Raw genomic sequence first — 6,180 nt, forward strand, 5'->3', positions numbered from 1 at the left:
CAAAGTGCATAAAAATTGCCCAAGACTCAACTCAGTAGCATAGGATAATAAGGGATTGTTTATTGTGCATACATTTGCAGATTTGCTTGGGGGCGGGGTGGGGGAGTCTGCTCCATGGGTGCCATTTTGGGGGCCAGGCTGAAGGGTTAATTCTCTCCACGGTATCTTATTCCCTTGGCGGATCACTGGTGGATAAGGGGAGAGGGCAGGCCAACAGAGAAGGCAGGTTTTTCGCCTCTGTTTGTATTACGTATTGCTCACATCCCTTTAGCCAAAGCAAGTTACATGGCCAATTTCAAAGTCAGGATGTGTGTGTGGGGATATGTATTCCACCCATCACGTCAAGGAAGTATATATATAATACGCTACTGGGAGTGAAGCCTTGAGACCAATAATTCAATCAATAGGGTATTTCAAAATCATTATATCTTGTATTTTATGCCTTTTTGTGGCCTAGCTCATAATTTTTGGAACAAAATAGATCATAATATACGTAAAGTACAAGGGGGAAAAAAACACCACCAAAATGTTAACCATTGTTTCCGAGATTGGATGAAAGACTTTTTTTATTTTCTTTTTTGTCCCTTTGATTTCTCTAAGTTTTCAACGATGAGTAGATGTCACTTTTTAGTAACAGACAATAAACCCACACCTGCATCATTCATGATTTCCTGTAAGAAGTCCATGGAGGAAAGTAGTTTGGGAGACAAACGAATGGCTATTTGGGAGGAAATGCAGAGGAAGGGATTGGCCGTTGGGGGAGGGGTACACGGTTATGCTTGCTCCCCAGTGTTAGAGAGATTAAGTGCATGAGGCAGATGATTAAGGGAAGGCGTTCTGATCCTGGGGACCACGACAGCAGTGTGTTTATCGGGATGGGTGGGCCGGTTTGGAACGGGGTCAGCGGAGGCAGGTCCACGCATTCAAGATGAACACCCAAAGCTCCGAACAAGTGTGCCAGGAAGATGTTCCATGTCCCGAGCCTTGGAGCACTGAGCCCGGACGCCGGCCATCCTCCTTACTCCGGTGGGAATTCGTCAGGAGACGGAGGTGACGCTGAACTTGGGGGTGGAGCAGGGTCGGGAAGAGGAAGCCAAGCAGGACCTGACCTCTAGCTGCTAACACACAGAGTGCGGTCCAGCACCCGAGCTCACAACAGTGGCGTTCACACGTGATCATGCGTCAGAATGGCCTGGAGAGCGCGTGAAAACACAGAGGGCCAGGCCCTGCCTGCAGAGAGTCGGATTTCCTGGGTCTGGGATGGGACCTGGGAATGTGTCGTTTGGATAAGCACCCTGGTAGACAATGCTGCTGGTCCGGGGACCACCTCACTAAGGCTTACGCTACCTGGAGAGCTTTTAAACAAACCCGGGGCCTCGGCTGCACCCCAGGCCAATTAAACCAGAATCTAGGGGTGGGACTCAGTCATCAGTACTTTTTTTTTTTTTTTTTTAGAGCTCCCAAGGTGAAGACAATGTGCAGCCAAGTTTGAAAACTGCTGTTCTGAGGAGAATTAATTTAATCTGTTTAACTACTGAGTACATTGGCAGCAGGTACTAAATTAACTCATCACCAACCACCACCCCTTTCTCTGTGGACCCGGAGTTAAAAATTGTGCCAGTGGAAATCTCCGGGAAGAGCGGAGCTTAAATCTCGGAACTCGACCGCCTTCCCGGATCCCAAGGAAATGAGGCAGAGGTCTTGGCGCGTGCTTGAGGAGAGAATGAGTAGAAACATGCAGGTCTTAACCTGCATGTGTCCTCACTGGCGAGGGGCAAAGGTCATGGTCAGACGCAGGCTGCTCTCGTTGAAGTAAGAGCCGTGAATGATGTTGAGGTCTTACACAACACGGTGTGGCAGGTGCTCAGCAGGCAAAAGGACTATGTCATCCAAAGGCTTCTGAGTCATCTCCGTACGTCTTTGAAGTCGCCATGGAAGGATCAAAGTGATGTCATAGCAGACACTTCTGTAGCTACAGCTTGAAGGAGGTGGAATTGGCTCCAGGCCTTGTCTCCTTTCTGTCTCTCTCCTCTTTCCACGGGACTTTGTTCCTTCCAACCCTGGTGTCTACGAAGTCCTGTTCTCTAGAGTGCTTTTAAAAAAAAAATTTTTTTTAAGTTTATTTATTTTGAGAGAGAGAGAGAGCGCATGAGCAGGAGAGGAGCAGAGAGAGAGGGAAGAGAGAGAATCCCAAGCAGGCTCTGCACTCAGTGTAGACCCTCGATCCTATGAACTGTGAGATCATGACCTGAGCCAAAACCAAGAGTTGGAAGCTTAATGTACTGAGCCACCCAGGCACCCCTAGAGTGCCTTTTTTTAAAAAAAATCTGAGGTGGCAGCTAGCTCTTCTCTTTTTAAAAAAAAAAAATTTTTTTTTAAATGTTTATTTATTTTTGAGACAGAGAGAGACAGAGCGTGAACGGGGGAGGGTCAGAGAGAGGGAGACACAGAATCTGAAACAGGCTCCAGGCTCTGAGCCGTCAGCACAGAGCCCGACACGGGGCTCGAACCCACGGACACTGAGATCGTGACCTGAGCCAAAGTCGGACGCTTAGCCGACTGAGCCACCCAGGCACCCCGAGCTGGCTCTTTTCTACTGAGACGTTTGCTTAAAGCATACCTCCTCCCATGGGAGAAATCTCACACCCTTACATCCTACCCCTCGATAGAGTGCACCCTGGAAATCAAAGATCCTTTGTTGGTGTGAGGAATGGGTCCCCAGTGGTGAGATTACACGCTTGGGGGCAGACAGGGAACTGTCTTCAAAGACTTTGTTAGGGGACATGTCACCCAGAGCTCATATGTTTAAGTCCCAACCCTCCAGATACCTCAGGATGTGATTGTGTTTGGAAATGGGGTCTTTAAAGAGGTAATTAAGGTAATATGAGGCCATCTGGATGAGCTCTGATCCAGTATGGCCGGTATCCTCAAAAGAAGGGAAAATTAGGACACAGATGTGTGTGGAGGGAACATCATGTGGAGTCATAGGGAGAAGATGGCAGAGTCTACAAGCCAAGGGGGGAGACGCCTCAGAAGAAACCAAGCTTGGTCTCAGACTCCTATCCTTTAGAAGTGTCAGAAAACAAATGTCTGTTGTTTAAGCCACCCAGTCTGTGGTACTTTGTTATGGCAGCCCGAGGAAATGAACAGTGATGTGAATGGATGAGTTTTGAGGAGAGATTCAACTTATTTTCAGTAGGACTGAACCAAATGAGTGGAAATTAGGGTAGGTGGATTGGGCTCAAAACTGAACATTCTTGACTGGCTATTGCTAAAATAAATTTTAATTCCTGCTATTCCTCAACTTTAATTCATCCCGGTGGCCAATTAGCAATCTCCTTGCAGAAACACTTTTTGGGTGGCTGATTTACACATGGCTTACAAAGATTAATTGGGTTGACTCTGGTTCTGTTTTCTAATCTCTCAAATAAGGCTCTGACGTGGGAAGGGAATGAGATTATATACATACAGATTGTAGCATGGTGTCCAACAAACAGAAGGAGCTCAGTATATGTTATGAGCTGTTAATATTACCATACTGATGTAGATAAGACCACAAAGAGGATACACGTCGGGTTAGCCACCACCAGGATGCAGGATGCAGGACTGCTGGATGGGCAGGACTGGGACATTTCAGTCTGTCTCTCTTCCAGAGCCGAGGGTTAATGGGACCCACAGGTTGAAACCTGTCTTGAGGCTTTCTGTCTCCTTGCCTGGGGTGGTAATCATATATTTAAGCCTTCTGGCCAAGGCGTCTTTCAAGGTGAATTATTCAGCTGTTCCCCGTTTCGCTGAATCAGCTGTTTTTTCCCACGAAGTGCAGACTGGCCAGGTTGATGGGTTTGTAAGAAAAGGGTGCTTGTGTCTGTGTGCGTCTCTCTCGATTTGTTTATCTCTGTGTCTTTCCTCTTGCCTGTTGTGTGTCTGTTTTCTTCTTTCTCATGGCCTCTCTTGTTTCCACTTGATGGGCTCATGAATATTATTTGGGTGTGCCCACGTGCATGTCTTTGTGTGAGGTTCTTTGTCTGCCTGTGGTGATCACATCAAACTTGGGAAAATAAAGCCTAGATCCAAATTGGAAAAATACTCCTACTCCATTTTTAAGCAGCTCATTTGTTTTGAAACCTTCTTCTTCTCCCCCTCCTCCTCCTCCTCCTTCTTCTTTTTATTAAATAGTTACTTCTTTGCTGGTGTAGAGATTTTTTTGATAATGATTTTTGATAATCACTTTCCTGAAAGTTCTTTCAGAAGAATACTTTGAATCAGCCCATTCTAGGGTTTCCTTATAGCCAGAGATAAAACACCTTGATCGAGCTTCCATAAAAACACACATCACATCAATTAACAGATATCGCCAGGGGCAGGCTTCTTGTTCAACATCTGCTACTTTATTACTAACAGCACCAGCAGAATATATTACGGGCAGCATGGCCGTGGATTTCCACTGGCCTCCACGAATGCAGAGATTTTCGCTAGGCCTGCTCCCCTTTCTAATGAGCCACATTAACACTCCCTATTGAACCCGTGGGGTGCCACATTTATCTCCCCCGTTCTGGCACAACCACAAAGTCTGTTACGTGGTGGAGGCCTTGAACTCTACCCCTAAGGAGATTGTTTTCATAAAAGGCATTGGGAACCAGAAATAATGATAATGAGTGATAAAGGCTATATTTCTTGATCATTTACTGTATGTCAGTTTCTGTGTTAGGTATTTCTCATGCATCATCTTATTTAATAGGAAGCCAATCCTGTGCAGAGGCATTATTATTCCCATTTTGAAGGTGAGGATGCTGGGGCATAGAGAGGTCAAGTCTGTTGCTCAAGGTCACATAGGTAGTGAGAAGGCCATAGGGAACAGTGACAGTTTTTTGTTCCTATGTCCCCTTATTTTGGGAACGACCCTGACTTTCTGACTTGGGGATTGGGAATGTGATGTAGCCCGGACTAATCACTTTACTCATCTTCTGGGAAATCATGGTTGATCTGGGGTTGACACTGACTCAGCATGTCCAGTGAGAATCCATCTCTGGAATTCAGCCTTTTCAGAGGCTGAGAGGAAGAAGGAGTCTTGCCCCCGTGGGATTGCTGAGCTAGGGCATCAGTAACTACTTTGCCCACCATGTGGAGATATTTTGCTTTCTGTCTTAGGGAAAATAATGAAGCCCACAGGCCAAGAGAACCAGAATAAGCGAAGATGAGGAACAGAAGGAGGGAGAACCGGAAGAGGGTAGTGTTCAGTCCCTGGTTCCAGCTCCCAAGGATTTGATTTAGGCAGCTCTTGGCTTCACCCTGGGAGTCACCACGTTATTTGCCCCTACTCTGAAGCCCAGGAATCCCTTTGTGGTTTGAGCATGTTCGAGGTGGGTCTGGTGGTTGAAAAATATCCCCCAATGGATACGTCTCCATTTCAGATGTGGAGTCTCGTTCTCCTCCCCTTGCGTATGGACTGGACTCAGTGAATCACTTCTAACAAAGGGAATGACGTGGAGGCAATTTCAGTGTGCGTCTTTGGTGCCTGGGTCCCAGAGGCTCCGCAGCCTTCTCCTTGCTCTTCCTCTCACGTGGAATACTCACTTTGGGGGGATGCCAGTGGCCATGTTGTAGGGACACTCACACAGCTCTGTGGAGAGGGCCACCCGCCACAGCCATGGGAGCGAGCCACGTTGGAAACGGATCCTCCAGCCTTGAGAGGAAAGCTATCCCCTGCTGACAATGTTACTGCAACCTCGTGACAGACCCTGACTCCCGACCCATGGAAGCTGGGAAATAATGCATACGTGTTCTAAGCTGCTAAATGTCAGGATAATTTGTTGCCCGGCAATAGACAGCGCAGTGGACTTTTGTCACTTGGAATCGACAGAATCCAGACACATTGAGAGGTGGACATACGTTAAGCAGATGTGTATTGTTTGTCTCATCCATACCCACGTCCCCTTATTTTGTCCACCGAGCCATGACCTTCCTTTGGGTAACCAAACATCTTGCCTGATTTCAGTTGTATACTTTAGGTAGGACTGACTTCCATTGTCATGGGTTGGCTGTGATTGGTTTAAAGCCAGTGCATTCCCTTTCTTGGTTATAGTGATTGGTTTTGGAATGGGCACCCCATCCCAAAGAGCCACTGAGACACAAGGAGATAATTTGTGAACCGTCTAGGGAAAAATGATCCTGTCTTCTGAA

The sequence above is a fragment of the Panthera tigris genome, chromosome E3, assembly GCF_018350195.1.
Source record: "Panthera tigris isolate Pti1 chromosome E3, P.tigris_Pti1_mat1.1, whole genome shotgun sequence".
Lineage (NCBI taxonomy): Eukaryota > Metazoa > Chordata > Mammalia > Carnivora > Felidae > Panthera > Panthera tigris.